The sequence below is a fragment of the Miscanthus floridulus genome, chromosome 17 (assembly GCF_019320115.1).
Source record: "Miscanthus floridulus cultivar M001 chromosome 17, ASM1932011v1, whole genome shotgun sequence".
NCBI classification, from domain to species: Eukaryota; Viridiplantae; Streptophyta; class Magnoliopsida; order Poales; family Poaceae; genus Miscanthus; species Miscanthus floridulus.
The window spans coordinates 45,701,870-45,718,315 of NC_089596.1; the positions used below are offsets into that span (position 1 = coordinate 45,701,870).

At 41.8% G+C, this 16,446-nt stretch overlaps 1 non-coding gene across 1 annotated transcript; it reads left to right on the plus strand.

Moving 5' to 3' along the window:
* The first annotated feature begins 14,804 nt into the window (after positions 1-14,804).
* On the plus strand, positions 14,805-14,913 carry LOC136519336 (small nucleolar RNA R71). The gene has a single exon (XR_010774887.1). It is a non-coding gene; the product is annotated as a small nucleolar RNA R71 (small nucleolar RNA).
* The last annotated feature ends 1,533 nt before the right edge of the window (positions 14,914-16,446 follow it).

Sequence of the window (16,446 nt, forward strand, 5' to 3'; positions counted from 1 at the left end):
AAATTTGGAAGAAGAGTTGCAGGGACTCGAAAGCTCCCAAGATCATGTCATCAAGGAATCAATTTCATGTAGATCAAAAATAGCTGATTCGGATGCAAAAACTGGAATCGGCTTTCTTCAGATAGCGCCAGTGGATAACGACAAAGGCTACGTTCGGCGCCAGGACGAAACATGTTGGACTCTACAAAAAGGGAAATATTAGAGTCCAAGTTATCATAAATTAGGAATGTTTTCTTTAGGGTCAAAATTTATGATGAGTCATGCTTAGACAGGAGTTATGCGCAGGTCCTGGGTATTAATATCAAGCCCCGGCTATTGTAAAAGGACAACGATCAATCCAATATACAAGTTATTTACTTTTTCGGCTCCGGCCACCCCTTACGAGTAGGAGTAGAGTAGATCTTGGCGAGTTCTTCAGCAAGTATGGCTGCATCGATCCAGTCGACCTCCACTATTTGTTGTAAGTAACATCATGGCTTATACCTCTATTCGTACGGCTGCATCGATCCAGTCGACCTCCACTGTGACTCTGGTATAAGTTAGTTATCGATTCTTGTCTAGTTCAAGTATGGCTGCATCGATCCGGTCGACCCCCATTGCATGAACTAGATCAAGGTCAAGTTATTAGCTCTACCTTAGAATGGCAGTCTTTGGTAGATTCATTAAGTTACCGATATTGCTTATTGCTTTCATTATTTATCTAAATTACAACAATATCACTCTACGCGATTGAGATTGATCTAGATCGGCCTTATATCTTGTTTAGCCCATTATTTGTTAATCTAAAACTGATCTAATCTATACATTAAATGATGAGTTACGTTTTATCGGTTATTTTACATCAATCTTGATCGTGCATAGCATGCGGTTAAAGCATGTTGCGTCTTGAGTAGATTTATTGGCTAGCGAGAACCGTTCCATGGCCCGTTATCATGGCCTGTGTGATTTTGCCTCACACCCCACTATTAGCATCATGGAGTGGGGACCATTATTTGATAGATCTATTCTTGATAAGGCATGACTTTAGCTGTGCGTTAAGCTTGAATCGGTTGTTTTAGCCGATATCGAGTACTTTCACGAATAGTTCACATCACGAGACCATTGAAGTAAAGATAGGTTGAAAGATATGTTAGCCCCATGATCTTATTATTGTATTATAGCCTACATGATTCTGCCTCATGCCCCACTGATATTAGTAATGAGTTAGGGTCATCGAGTTTATCGTTATTTCTACGGCCTGCATGATTCTGCCTCATGCCCCACTGGTCATATCGATAGATGAGATCTAACATGTTCATTAGATTTACCTTTATTAAACGGTTAAATGGCGTTGAATTGTTTCTTTATATAAAAGGGGTTCCGTTACTTGTAATCATTGGCTTAGCATAAAACGATCATTGTTGACATCTTATTGCCATTGATTAATATTTGTTTAAATAATGACATTTATCCTGAATGATAACCGATTCTTCTTATGCAACCCAATGAGCTTTAACCGATCTATTCTCATGAATATGCTGGAATCGACTATTTAGTCGATCTCCTTTCATATTGGCTCTCATAGCTACACATTCGGGACTGTTTGGCAACACCGGCAAGTTCCACCCTTAATTACTGATGAACTTTCTCTCCTTATCAATTATATGTTCAAATTGACTGGCATGTCTCAGGAGGAGTGCATAGGATCGACCACCCCTGTGATGAAGCTAGGTGGATCTATAGCGCCATCGAGCAGACCTTTTCGGCTTGCTGCGTGTGTCCTCAGCACGGGACGAAAATTCTATGTCGACACACATTTCTGGAACGCTCGGTGGGACACCACAATCGCCATGGCGGTTCACAATGACAACTACATCCTTATGCTGCATTATGAAGATCTACCTGATGGGGATAAGGGTATCATCAGCAAAGCTATAGAAGAGTTTCATAACAAATGTTTGTTGTCCTACACCAAAACATGTGACAACATAATTGTTCAGAAATTTCCACTACCAAGAGTTCTATTACATAGGTAGACAGATACAACTAAAGCTGAAGACAGACATTTCTTTAAGGAGGTTGTAGACAAATCTATTCATGATGCCATGTCAAGCCATAACGAAGCTTTCATGGACATATTCCACAACGGCATGAGAGAGGCGATTCATGGGTTTCTAGTTAGTCAAGGTGGGTCGGCTTATTACAACATTCCAGATCCATCGTTCCAAGGGACCAATCAAGTCAATACCAGCCATCAAGAAGTAACACCAGCTGGTGTTGGTGATGTCCAGACCGTTCAGGGTTCATCTGAACAAACTAAGGAACTACTGCAAATCAGACATAGTACAATCCTAGACCATTAGTACAGCATGTGCAACAGCTAGCGAGGCAAAATCAGAACCAGGTGATCAATTTTGGCACATCAGGGCACATACCGTCATCGGCTCAAAAAATAGCACCATCAATTCAAAGGATCCATAGAGATATAGATCCTTATGTCTATAATCAGAGACTTCAAGCAGCAAGCCAACAAAGAACCCAGCAGATTGAAATTCCACAAGGGTATCACTATGGCATGGATTATAACACCCTTCACATGATGCCAAATCCAGGATATCAAGACACATGAGATTTCAATCCACAGATGGGTCAGTAGGTGCAGAGAAATCCAAATCTGCAAGCTGATGAATTATTGCTGAGGGTGACCGAGATGATGAAGAATCAGTTCGGTCTGAAGCCAAAAGGGCTGATCTTTTTGTACAAACGCCCATATCTAGAATGGTATGATTTGATCACTCTTCCAACAAATTAAAGGCTCCCAGAATTCGCTAAGTTCACTGGCCAAGACAGTACAAGCACAATAGAACATATCAGTCGGTATCTTACACAATTGGGCGAAGCGCCAGTTGAGGATGCCCATCAAGTTCATTTATTCTCTCTATCCTTATCAGGGCCAGCTTTCACTTGGTTTTCATCATTGCTAGTCAATTCCATTGCCAATTGGGCTGACCTAGAGAAGAAGTTTCATACATATTTTTACACTAGGACTGGAGAAAAGAAGATTACCGATCTGACAACTATAAGATAGAAGACTAATGAATCGAGCACTGAATTTCTTCAGAGGTTCTGAGAAACTAGGAACTTGTGCTTCTCCTTAAACTTTGTCGATAGTCAACTAGCTGCTTTAGCTATTCAAGGAATGCTGTCGATGTGGAAAGAAAAGCTGCTAGGACAAGAATTTGACAACTTGGGTCAATTGGCTCAACGAGTAGCAGTGATCAATAGCCAATTCCAGAGTATGCATAGAGATACTTGGTTCCAAAAGAGTACCACAGTAGACGAAGCTTATGATCCATACTCAGTCGATGATGACTATGAAGATGAAGAAGAAGAGGTTGCTATGGCTGAATGGAATTAGGGCAAGAAGACAGTGATGGTGCCAAATCCTTAGGGAAGAGGAGTAAAGGAGAGCTATGACTTTGATGTCACCAAATCAGATAAGCTCTTTGATTTCTTGCTTGAGAAAGGGCAGATCAAGTTGACCGATGGTCATGTCATGTTGCCCCCTGATCAGTTGAAGAATAAGAAGTTCTGCAAGTTCCATAATGCTACTTCTCATTCCACTAATGAATGCAGAATCTTCAGGTAGCATATACAGAGAGCTATTCAGCAGGGGAGGCTCAAATTTGATACGCCTCGGAAAATAAAAGTTGATGATAATCCTTTCCCAGGAGATCAGAATATGGTTGATGCTGGGTTATTCGAAGGAAAAACTAAGGTCCTAACATCAACCAAATCAAAAGAAGCTAGAACAGTCAATTCTAAGATGCAAATATCGGCTGATGAGTACAGAGAGATTAGAAGACGGCATGCCAGGCAAAAGAGCTGATACGAGTAGGTAAAGATGTCAAAGCAGAGATGACAAAGCCGTGGGTCGCATCTCGGATTCTATTGAACAAATGGTAGTGATAGAAGGAAAAAGGTTATCAGCGTTGGATAAAAGATCAAGCGTACTAGCATCAACTGAAACAAGAGAGGTATGAAAGGAAACAAGCCAAATTACATTGGCATTGTCCTTTCTTCAGACATTGCTGGAATGAAGGTTTGAAGTTGCCTACCAGACATGACTATCCAGAATGCAGCAATCAATATCGGGAGTATAGGAAGTCTCAAACCAACCACTGGTCTACCATGCTCAAGATGCATATCATCATAATAACATGGATCGACACTTAAAAAATAAAAGTGTTCATGATTGGTTTGGAAAAAGAGTCATTGATCAAGACTGGGCTAATCATGAAGAGGAGGGCAATGAAAGAAAGTATGCTTGGCAGGAAGGCCAGTGGTACCCAGGAGGTTTAACAAGAAGCCAGAAGAGAAGGGTGCAACGCCTAAGGAATAAAGAGATGGAATAGGCTCAGGCATCCGGTAAAACTCAAGTGTGGTGTACTAAGCAAATCGCCGATAGGAAGCAACCATCGGCTAATATCCAAATGGCTTTTCTGTTGCCATCAGAATTCAGAGCTCCGGCAGATCAAGAAGTTTATTTAGATTTTGATGAATCAGAGTATGAGGAGATAGTTGCCAAGTTAATGGTTGTACAGCAAGCAATATTTGACAAACCAGTCAAACATCGGCACTTAAAAGCTTTATATATGAAAGGTCTTGTCGATGGGAAGCCGATGAACAAGATGTTGGTAGACGGAGGTGCTTCTATCAATCTTATGCCTTACACTACTTTTCACAAACTTGGCAAAGGACCAAAAGATCTGATGGAGACTGACATGATGCTTAAGGACTTTGAGGGCAATACGTCTAAGACCCGGGGGGCAATAAATGTCGAGCTAACAATAGGAAGCATGACTCTGCTCACTGCATTCTTCGTGATCGATGGAAAAGGGTCGTACAGTTTGCTCCTCGGTCTTGATTGGATTCATGCGAACTGCTGCATACCATCAACCATGCATCAGTGTTTGATTCAATGGCATGGAGATGACATTGAACTGGTTCACGCTGATGAGTCCATGAGCATCGCAATAGCCGATCTAGTTTTTTGGGAACTAGGAGACTTTAAATGTTTTTCTGGCAAGTCATGGGAAGGAGGCTTCATTAAGATCAGCAATGAAAGCCAATAGCCGATGCAAGCGATAGGCTCTGAGAGTTTGTTTTAGTAGAAACAATCACAGCTTCACATCGCCATTGGATTAAACGAAAAATAAATGTTGAGTCTTGGAGAAGGGTTTAGGCCGACGTATGTGAATGCTAAGTCAAAGTGTAAGTGCGATTTAGAGTTAATGGATTTCTTAAAGAAGGTCTGTTTCGTTTAATTGGATACTTGACCTGAGTTGATCAATCGTCTAACCTTTGGTGTGAAAAGTTCTACGGTAAAGTATCTAAAGGGATGTTATCCTAGCATTTAATCAACATTCGATAGCCGATTCGTTCTCAGCTCTAATAGCCGGTACCAGAAAGGTATCGCCTCTAGTTCAAAAAACAAAAATCTTCAAAGACAATAAAAGCCGATACGATATGTATCGCCTATAGAGCAAAAACAATCATACACAAGGGCATTGCACTGAGGCACATTCATGAAAGAACAGGAGTCTTTATTCATCAGATTACCCTAAGTACAAACTAATCAAAGACCTTGTTCACCACATCCTGAGTGGATGTGATGTCTTCTATGGCCTCCGCTGCCAAGGTGAATTCTTCAAGTAGGTCCTCATGCTCCTCAGGGCTATCGCCCATTGGGAAACCAGTCTCCATGGCGTGGAGCTCGTACCTAGTTTGGACTTGTGCCATGATCAGCGCCACTATCACACCATGATGAACGCTATGGAGGGCGATCTCCCAAACACGGACCAGGACATCTAGGAGACGAGCGTCGATAGGGGAACCCCGAGCATTGACTGCGTCTATGGCCGTGTTCGCTGCTAGTTGGAGAGATTCCAACTGTGCTATCAGGTCTAACAATCACAAAAACAAGAAGACGGTCAAGATGAAGATAATGGAAGTTAGAGTAAAAAGCTTTCAAGGAGTTCATCTTACCTGCCACCGTGGCATCGGATTCGGCCAGCCATGCTCGGACGGCATTGGCCTCCACCTCAGTCATGTGAAGGGCATCCTGAGAGACCCTGGGGTGAATCTCCAGTTGGCCATTCTCCCAAGTTGCCTCGGAATAACGATTCTGAGCCATCCTCCACTCATGAAGGTAGCACCGGGCGTCGTCGCCATTGTAGGAGTTGGAAGAATCCGACGACGAGGCCAGCACAGAAGATGCGGCGTTAGAAGGCCCGCCAGCCCTAGGGAGAGGATGTAGACTATCATTCACAACAAACCTATAGGCGAATCAGAACTGTTCATCATCATAAACAAGAAATGTCAATCTCACCTCATGCATCAGAGACGCTGGTTCATCGGCATGTTCTCTTCCAGGATTTCCTTCACCGCGCGCTTGCCTCGGTTGTCTTCGCTGGCCATGAAGGATGATTGGATCTATGAATGGGAGATGGAAAAACCGTTATAGGTTTTCAGTAGGCGGAGAAGAGTAAAGGAACAGTTGTGAGTGGAGATGTGTTCGAGGCTGAAACCACCAGTTGGTATTTGAAGACCTAAAGCGAAGAGGCGGACACCTCGGGACATGTAAAAGGCAACTGCAATTAATAGAAAGCGAAGCACCACTTCACTAATGCCAATGGAAGTACGGCGTTGAGCAACTGAAGGCAGGAAATCGAAGGGTTCTCTTAATAAAAGCCGTGTTTTTAGACTTGATTGGATTAGAGGTCTAGGATCGGCTGTATCAAATCGGCTCTTTAGCTAAAAAAAATAAGCGTAATTAAATAACAGAGAGTATGATCAATTCTACACAAGATACGCATTGACATGCAGATTTCAAGTCTAGAACATCATGGATCGCTCTCAATATTTCTAGCCAAATAGTATCAGCTCCCACGATCTGTTTGACTTCTTTGGCTGATCTGGGGATGCTCTCGAAGATGTACTTATGGCAGTCAATGGCAATGAGACTCCAAAGAAAGCTGGGGATGGATTACCCTTGATAGCCAAAAGCGAGATAGCCGGTATGGTCACCTAATTAGGAGAAACCTTATCAGATCAAGCGTTGTGCATCTGGTGATATTTACACTTTGGAAACACTGAAAGGAGAAGAGGATTCGGTAGAGCAATCAAATGTGGAATATTTGAAGGAATATTACCCTAACATTTGGATTAACACTTGACAGCCAAGTTGCTTGGCTGCTAGCTCTAATAGCTGATACCAGAAGGATATCGCTTCTAGTTTGAAGATAAACCCAGAAGGATAAAAGCTGGTACAATGTGTATCGCTAGTAGGAGCAAGGCAAATAAGAGCAAAGTGATGGATGAAGTAAAAATCATTGGAGACGAAGGAGTTGTTCACTGATATCACTTATTACAAGCTACAGATCAGAAAACACTTTGTTTACTATATCATCGGCCTAGGAGGTTAGGGCTATAGAATTGGTGGCGTCAAAGAAATCCTCGACCAGTCGCTCGTAATCCCCGAGGTATCTAGTGACTAAAGCTCCACGAGGAAGAAGCCGAAGATCATGGCCAGAGTGAACTTGCGTAGCAGCCAACGCCATGGCAGCACCATGATGAATGCCGTGAAGAGCGACTTCTCTGACATGGTTTGGGATGTCATGCAAGCGAACCACCGGAATGGCACTCCTAGCATTGACGAATCCTGCCACATGGTCCGTAGCCAAACAAATTCTTTCCAGCTGAGCGATAGATCTAAAGGATTTGAAGAAGAGGTGAGTAGGATCTTGGAGAATAAAAGTTGAAAAAGAAACAGAAAATTATGGTAAATGTCTCACCAGCAATTCTGGCTTTAGCCTTGGCCAGCCTCTCCTACATCGGGTTGGCCTCAGGAGGTGATCGGCCTTGAACTATGGCCAGAGCCGACTCCATAATAGAGAGGTAGTCAGCAAGTTTCTCACCGGTCCAGTCAATGGAAGCGACTAGATCATTGTTATCACTCAGCCTCCTTAGATAGCAGGGGAGATGGCGACAAATTGGTGCTGAGGATGACCCCAAAGGCTGAGTAGAGTCAGCCCTCTGCTCTAAGACGACGGGAGCATCACAAGTTGCACCCTCTTGATGGGGGATGCGCTGGCACGATGATGCAGATCCAGCGAGGGCCTCCTCAGTAGACCTCTTGCTATTCTCCATGATCTCAAACCTACGGAAAAGCAGAACCTATACTAAGGATGTAGAAATTTTGAGATGAAGCAGGTTGTTGTTCGATCCACGGCCGTGGCCAGTATATATATAGCCTAGGAAGGCGAGAAGATAGATTTCGCCGAGGGTGTGAATTTGGAATCGGAAACGGAAGCAGAACGACGCTCTAGGAATTCAGGGGACGGATAACGAAGAGATAACAGATTTGAACTTATTGCTTCCCCAAATTATGAAATGTCGTGAAACAGATTCGAAGATTTTACATTGACTAGAGATCAACCTATCAAGGCTTCTTTGGATTGAAGGGAGTCCGGGCCCCCACAAGGCCAAAGGTCATCATGAAATGAATCGACATTGGCCCGTTGATAAAATTGTGCCCGAGAAGAGGAAAAATCACCCGCCTAACATGTGCTCAGCCGATTTCTCGGTAAATCGAGAAACTATGGGAAAGAAGCCAGTGGCTTTCCCGGTGGGCGTTTAGTGGAACAAACAAGGGAAAGGTGTCCACACATTTTAGCCCTTGCAAACACTAGAATAGCTCTACGAGCATGGTGAGAAGACACAAGTGATGTCACAAGACTTCTTCTAGCCACAGTAGCTAATCCTCTTGCTTGACAAGGCGCTAGAATGTGCGACACAATCACCCTATGCACAAGAATTCTTCTAACTGCTCAAGATCTTCATAGAAAGAGAATGGGCCATGGAGGGTCTAGCAGAACTAGTGGCGCTTGAGGGAGTAGATGGAAGAAAAACATGGCTAAATTATTGAGTTGCTCTCGCCAGGGTCGGATAGGCATTTTATAGCCGGCCTAGGAAGATGAATCCAAGTGCCCATGAAGCAGTGACGCTCTTGTAAAACGTTTTGAGGCATAGGCTCATGAGTGGACAGAAGCGGCGACAAACAGTGGACCCTAGATCAAGGTTCTCTATCCGTGACTATGGACCAATCAGGGATACAGACATGATAATTTTAGAATAAAATTAGTTTTATCCCAAAATTTGGGGGCATGTGTTTACACCAAAATTTGAAAGAAGAGTCATAGGGACTCGAAAGCTCCCAAGATCATGTCATCAAGGAATCAATTGCGTGCAGATCGGAACTAGCTGATTCAGATGCAAAAACTAGAATTGGCTTTCTTCAGATAGCGCCAACGGATAACGACAAAGGCTATGTTCGGCGCCAGGACGAAACATGTTGGTCTCTACAAAAAGGGAAAGATTAGAGTCCAAGTTATCTTAAATTAGGAATGTTTTCTTTAGGGTCAAAATTTATGATGAGTCGTGTATAGACAGGAGTCATGCGCAGGTTCCGGGTATAAATATCAAGCCCCGGCTATTGTAAATGGACAACGATCAATCCAATATACAAGTTATTTACTTTTTCGGCTCCGACAACCCCTTAGGAGTAGGAGTAGAGTAGATCTCGGTGAGTTCTTCAGCAAGTATGGCTACATCGATCTAGTCAACCTCCACTGCTTGTTGTAAGTACCATCATGGCTTATACATCTGTTCGTACGGCTACATCGATCCGGTCGACCTCCACTGTGACTCTGGTATAAGTTAGTTATCGATTCTTGTCTAGTTCAGGTTTGGCTGCATTGATCCAGTCGACCCCCACTGCATGAACTAGATCAAGGTCAAGTTATCGACTCTACCTTAGAATGGCAGTCTTTGGTAGATTCATTAAGTTACCGATATTGCTTATTGCTTTCATTATTTATCTAAATTATAGCAATATCACTCAGCCTGATTGAGATTGATCTAGATCAGCCTTATATTTTGTTTAGCCCATCGATTGTTAATCTAAAACTGATCTAATCTATACATTAAACATTGAGTTACGTTTTATCAACTATTTTACATCAATATTGATTGTGCATAGCGTGCGGTTAAAGCATGTTGTGTCTTGAGTAGATTTATTGGCTAGCAAGAACTGTTCCATGGCCTGTTATCACGGCCTATGTGATTCTGCCTCACACCCCACTATTAGCACCCTAGAGTGGGGACCGTTATTTGATAGATCTATTCCTGATAAGGCATGACTTTAGCTGTGCGTTATGCCTAAATTGGCTGTTTTAGCCGATATCGAGTACTTTCATGAACAGGTTGCATCACGAGACCATTGAAGTAAAGATATGTTGAAAGATATGTTAGCCCCATGATCTTATTATTGTATTACGCCTTGCATGATTCTGCCTCATGCCCTACTGATATTAGTAATGAGTTAGGGTCATCGAGTTTATCGTTATTTCTACGGCCTGCATGATTCTGCCTTGTGCCCCACTGGTCATAGCGATAGATGAGATCTAACATGTTCATTAGATTTATCTTTATTAAACGGTTAAATATTGTTGAATTGTTTCATTATATAAAAAGGGGTTCGGTTACTTGTAATCATTGGCTCAGCATAAACCGATCATTGTTGACATCTTATTGCCATTGATTAATATTTGTTTAAATAATGACATTTATCTTGAATGATAACCGATTCTTCTTATGCAGCCCAATGAGCTTTAACCGATCTATTCTCATGAATATGCTAGAATCAACTATTTAGTCGATCTCCTTTCATATCGGCTCTCATAGCCACACATTTGGGACTATCTGGCAACACCGATAAGTTCCGCCCTTAATTACTGATCAACTTTCTCTCCTTGTCAATTACAGGGTCAAATGGACTGGCACGTCTCGGGAGGAGTGCACTGGATCGACCACCCCTGTGCTAAAGCTAGGCGGATCTACAGCTCCATCGAGCAGACTCTTCCGGCTTGCTACATGTGTCTTCGGCACGGGACAAAAATTCTATGTCGACAAAGAGCTCTCAGCGTGCTGAGGAGCGGGCTACTCTCAACTAGCATGCTTGAGTTGGTGCATGTGGGAGGATCCTAGTTGGTCCCAGCTTACATGCTAAGGAAGGTGCACCTAGGAAGGTCCTGCTTTATGAAATCCTACATAGCTTGTGAGGGCAGGTCCTTCTAGAATGGGGTCGTCTCCACGGTACCAAGGCTACGGGTTGTGAGTGATCCTTGTAGAGGTGCTCCTACGAGGTGCTTGCTCTATTTTCTACAAATCAAAGACAAATGAATCTACCACATACAGACTGAGGTTCCAGTCTGTAACAGAAACTCATTTATGTAGTCCATATACATCATGACTATTTTCCCATCCTTGCCCTTTTTTAACATGTGTGGATGATTAAAATAGCCATTATCAATAATCCATCAGGGACTGTCAATGTATGTAATAGAAATGTTTGCTAGCAAACCCAAATTTCTAGTTGTGCAGATGACCATAGAAGTGCACCCAACATGTCCCTTCAGTCTAGCAATTTATGTCCATTGTTCCATCATGAATTTTATAGGTGAGACCTTCTTTCTTTTAATCATGGCATATAATAACTTCAGTTCATCATTCCTAACTGTGTGGAAGTCATTTCCAAGAAAAAGAGAAAATCCTAGCCATTTGTGCATGAACTGCAAAGTAGGGTGGTGAATGTCATTGGTGCAAGAGTGGTAGCAAACAATTGCTTTCGATATCTCCCTCCAAAACTTATTCGTATCGAAGACTTGTATAGCTGAGTCTACATCAATTGTGCACTAAGTAGGGAATCCTAGAAGCTCACTAAAGTTCTTCCAGGGAAAAGAAAATTCTTTCCCAAAGAACCTAAATGAGACTTCCGAGTCGGTGGTTTGTAAAGTGCATAAAAATTCAATAGTCAAAAGCTTGCATCCTGACTTATCTATTTCCCATGCATCCTCCCATCCTACAACCTTGAAAATAAGTTCAAATTCGAAGTCCATACCTATGGACTGAAGTAGGGCTAGATCGAAGGCAGGGGTGAGGACGAAATCCTGACCCTTTAGCTTCTGGTAGATGTTCTTCTCCCTATCATCCCGGAGCTTGAGCTGCTTTTCTTGTAGAAGAACATTCCTCTCCATAGGGGCTGATCGAGATGGTACTCCAACAGTGGGAGATGGAGGATCAACCTCCATATCAGTGCTTGCTTGGGATGAAGAACTTTTCGTTGAACAAAATGATATCGCCCGCTTGAGCTTGCCAACGATCTTGCTTATTTTCCTACAAAATAGACAAAAACAACACAACTTGTGGAACGGGATAAAAATGTTAGTGGTTAGCCGTCCAAAAGTCAGTTGTCAAGATGTTAGTCGTCCGAGATTACCTAGTGAATATTCTAATCAACAGTTTGGCATGTCTACCACCATAATTCTTTTTAATTTCCTCTCTTGATTTCGACAGCACTACCACTCTTAAACTCTATTTTTCTTGCTCAAATTTCAATAGCAGCTCTTCCTCTCTTTCTCAAGATTTTAACACTACTCTCACACTCAAACTTTCCCACACTCTTTCTTACTCCAACACTTCTCTATTCAAGAGAATTTAAACTACAAAATTTGAAACTAGATTTTTGAACTTGGAATGGTGAAATGCAGTATGTGTGAGTGAGTTGAGCAGCCAGGGGAAGTGGTATTTATAGAGGGGAGAGGGGGAGGCCACCCGGCCTACTGGTGGGGCCACCCATTTCCTGATGCTTCCTTTGCTTCATGGTTAAGTAAGTGAAGTGCTCCTTTCATTGGGAATGTGCTCTAGATGGTGTAGAGTGAAAATGAGTAGGAAAGGTGGTGATGGAAGTGATGTATGGTGGTTATGGAGGTGATGGTGGTAGGTCCTAGGTGTCTGTGGGTCCTAGTGCCTGTATTTCTACCATATACATATATAAAAATGCAATGCAAAATTACTTTTGCGAAACTATGAAATATGGGAAAATGAATGATGATATTTTTTATATTTTTATGCCTCCAAAGTAAATATTTCTTATGGGGTTTTTATGCTCCGTAAAAATTATTTACATGGGGCTTGAATTTTTAGTATGCCATGATGAGAATTGTTTATTTCATTTTTCTAATAAAAGTTTTAAGAAGTAAATGTGCCAAAGTAAAAATATAATGCGAAAAGTAAATATGGATAACTACCAAGTTACCTCCCGGCGAGGGTTCAGAATTTTAAGTCCACCAAACCAGACTTCTCCGCTCAGGTTCATTGTTCAGGTGTATCCTTTGGTCCCAGAGATGGAGACCTTGATACTTGCTTTTCAAGCCATTCCAAATTGGAGCATTGTTCCGGTCTTGGGTTGAAAGCGAACCGCTCTTCCTTTCCGTTAATATGGAATTTGATCTCTTCGGCTCCAACATCAATGTGTGCATTTGTAGTGCTCAGGAGGCTCTTCCTTTTCGTTAATATGGAATTTGATCTCTTCATGTCCTCCTGCATGTCAAGTACCACAAAATCTATAGGAATGAAAAAATTCATATTTTTACCAGAATATTCTCAATGATTTCTATAGGGTAGCGGACCGATTGGTCGGTTAGTTGCAAACACATCGATGTTGGTGTGAGTGTTGAATGGTTGAGGTTGTCGAAGACCTTCTTGGGCATGACACTGGCACTTGCTCCAAGATCGCATAATCAATAGTGGGACATCCTAGATCCTTCTTCTTGATAGGTACTGTGTTTAGGATGGCCACTCTACACTCCTCCGTTAACTTGATTGCCTCAGTGGAGGGCGGTGGTTTTTTGTTGTTGAGGATGTCTCTGAGATACTTGGCATAGGTAGGCACCTATATGGAATCTAGCAACGGAATATTGATATATAGCTTTCAAATTACCTCTACAAACTTACCAAACTGCTCATCCATTTTGGCTTTTCGATTTCTGCGTGGAAATGGTAGGAGGGTCATGTCATGAAAATCTTGTTGTAACTCTTGCTCTTATGGCCCAACTTCTTTGTCGTTCTCCTTCTCCTCTTCCTCCACTACCACTGGTGTCTTACCTGTCCTTGTTGGATATGGCGGATCACGAGTAGACTTGCCACATCTTGTGGTTATGGCATTGACCTTCTCAAGGTTTGTGGCAAAAGGCAGAGTAGCGGCCAACTAGGCTAATTGAGATTCTATCTTTTATTATAGCTCAGTTTGTCTTTTATAGTAGAAGAAAAACTATCCATTTTAGTATTTATATTTTCTAGGACCTTGTCATTAAAAGCAAGCTTTTTTGAAATGCTCTTATTAATCCTAGCTTGTCCTAAGATCAAGTCTCTCAAGGAAGGTTGTTTAGAATTAGAAGAATTATAGTAATTACCTAGGTACTTACCTTGGTAATTTAACCATTGTTGTTGACTCCATCCTTGTTTCTATTGTTGTAGAGCAGAGTTGTTGATGGCGATGTTTGCATCCTCTTGATATTCAGGGAATTCAACCCCCAAATATCCCCCACATAAATTTTGAGCATTGAATGCATCTTGAATGGCCTGATGATCTTTCTTGTAAATGTCTCGCTGTTTGAGAAAAATTCAACAGTACGTCCATCATGATTGAAAGTGCACACACCTCTTTTGGTACTTCTTCACTCTTATTACATGATTGAATATTGCATGATTACTAGCCTTGATTAGAGGCTATCTTTTCCATAAGAGTTTCAGCTTTTCCAAGGATGAGTGACATAAATGATCCTCCAGCAGTGGCATCGAGTTGGTCATGGGCTTTCTGAGTTAATCCATGGTAGAAACTTTGCATGAGCAACCAATTTTCCATTCCATGATGAGGGAAATCTAAAACATATTCTTGAAAATGTTCCCATGCTTCTGGAATGGTTTCTCCTTTCTGCTGTTGGAAGTTTGAAATCTTTCCTCTTTAAGGCATTGGCCTTACCTATAGGGAAAAACTTTTCTAGGATGGCCTTTGAACACTTTGCCCATGTATTCATGTGATCTTTGTTGGTGTAGAACCATTGCTTCGCTCTTCCCACAACTGAGAATGGAAAGAGGCGGAGTAGTATGATGTCTTGAGCAACGTCCTTGATGACGACCGTGCTGCTTATCTCTAGGGAATTCTGAAGAGGAGCTCTAGCATCTTCATGTGCCTTTTTGCTGAATGGGGTAGCTTGCACCATGTTGATGAGGCTTGGCTTGAGCTCGAACTCAAGATTATCGGTTTTGAGTGTTGGTCCAGTGCGAATGTTCTCGGTGCTTGGAGTAGAGAACTCACGTAGAGTCTTGTCATCCATAGCTTCATAAACTGGTGTTGAGCTTCCTCTTGATTTGGTTGATTCTGAATGATGGAATTTATTGGTAAATCACAACCAATCCTGCAATACCCTGTATAAGATATTAACAAAGACAAAAAGGGTAAGCCTGCTAAAGTAGAGGTTATGATTTTATCAATAAGTATTTATTTGGTCAATTCTTTTAGCCATGTGCCCCTCCCTGGCAATGGCACTAGAAATGCTTGTTGACATTTCTTAGCATCACTCTTAACTATGTTGTCATCCCTAGCATGATGTGAGAAATGTGTTGTTGGTAATTATGAGAACACTTGTAAACTATATATTTCAGGTATCCACAAACGCACAAATAATTTACCATTGTAGCATTTCACCCGGGAGTATACCGAGTATCGTTATTTATATTTTATCCACAGGGAGGAGCTATGGGGTTGTGTTGGCATAGAGATATTAACAAATATGTATATTTATGATAAAACCACTCTCATGCTATGGCAGGGGTAAGTCAAGTGATACATAAATGATAAGTGTAAGGTAATAATGGTATTCCAGAGATAGAAATAGATACTCATAAAATGTAGTAAGGCTAAGTAGGAGATTTGTTAAGAGCAAAAGATTCCTAAGTCATTACTGATCTACTAACTCTTTTGTACACCCAAGTATATACACTCTCATCTATAGTATAACTTACTTTGGATCTATGCATAAGGAACATTACTAAGGAAGACTAAGAACATAGCTTGTCTTCCTTCGCAATCACATTCTTCGTGCTCTACAAATGGGGACTGGACTACAAAGGACTCAATGGGAGTGTCACATCCGTGAACTACCGCATGACCTAGAGTGTAGAAGGCATCCGTAGGCAAACAGTATCTAAGCACCACACTTACATAATGTCAACCACTTAACTCACTTGAGCACTGAGCTTAGAGCTTTGCAAACATATGCATAAATTCATCATCAATCATAACTATATCAAGCATACAACTAGAGCAAACTAGGAACATAATAAATAGCAACATAATATTGAAGCAGCACAAAGTCATAAATAAAAGAGATACAATGGCTATACCAGTCTCCAGACAGTAGATCCAGAATCCTGAGCGATAGCCAAAACTCTACTTGAACCTTGCTAGCTAGCCTATACTTGAAACTTGAAGAATTGGAGCTC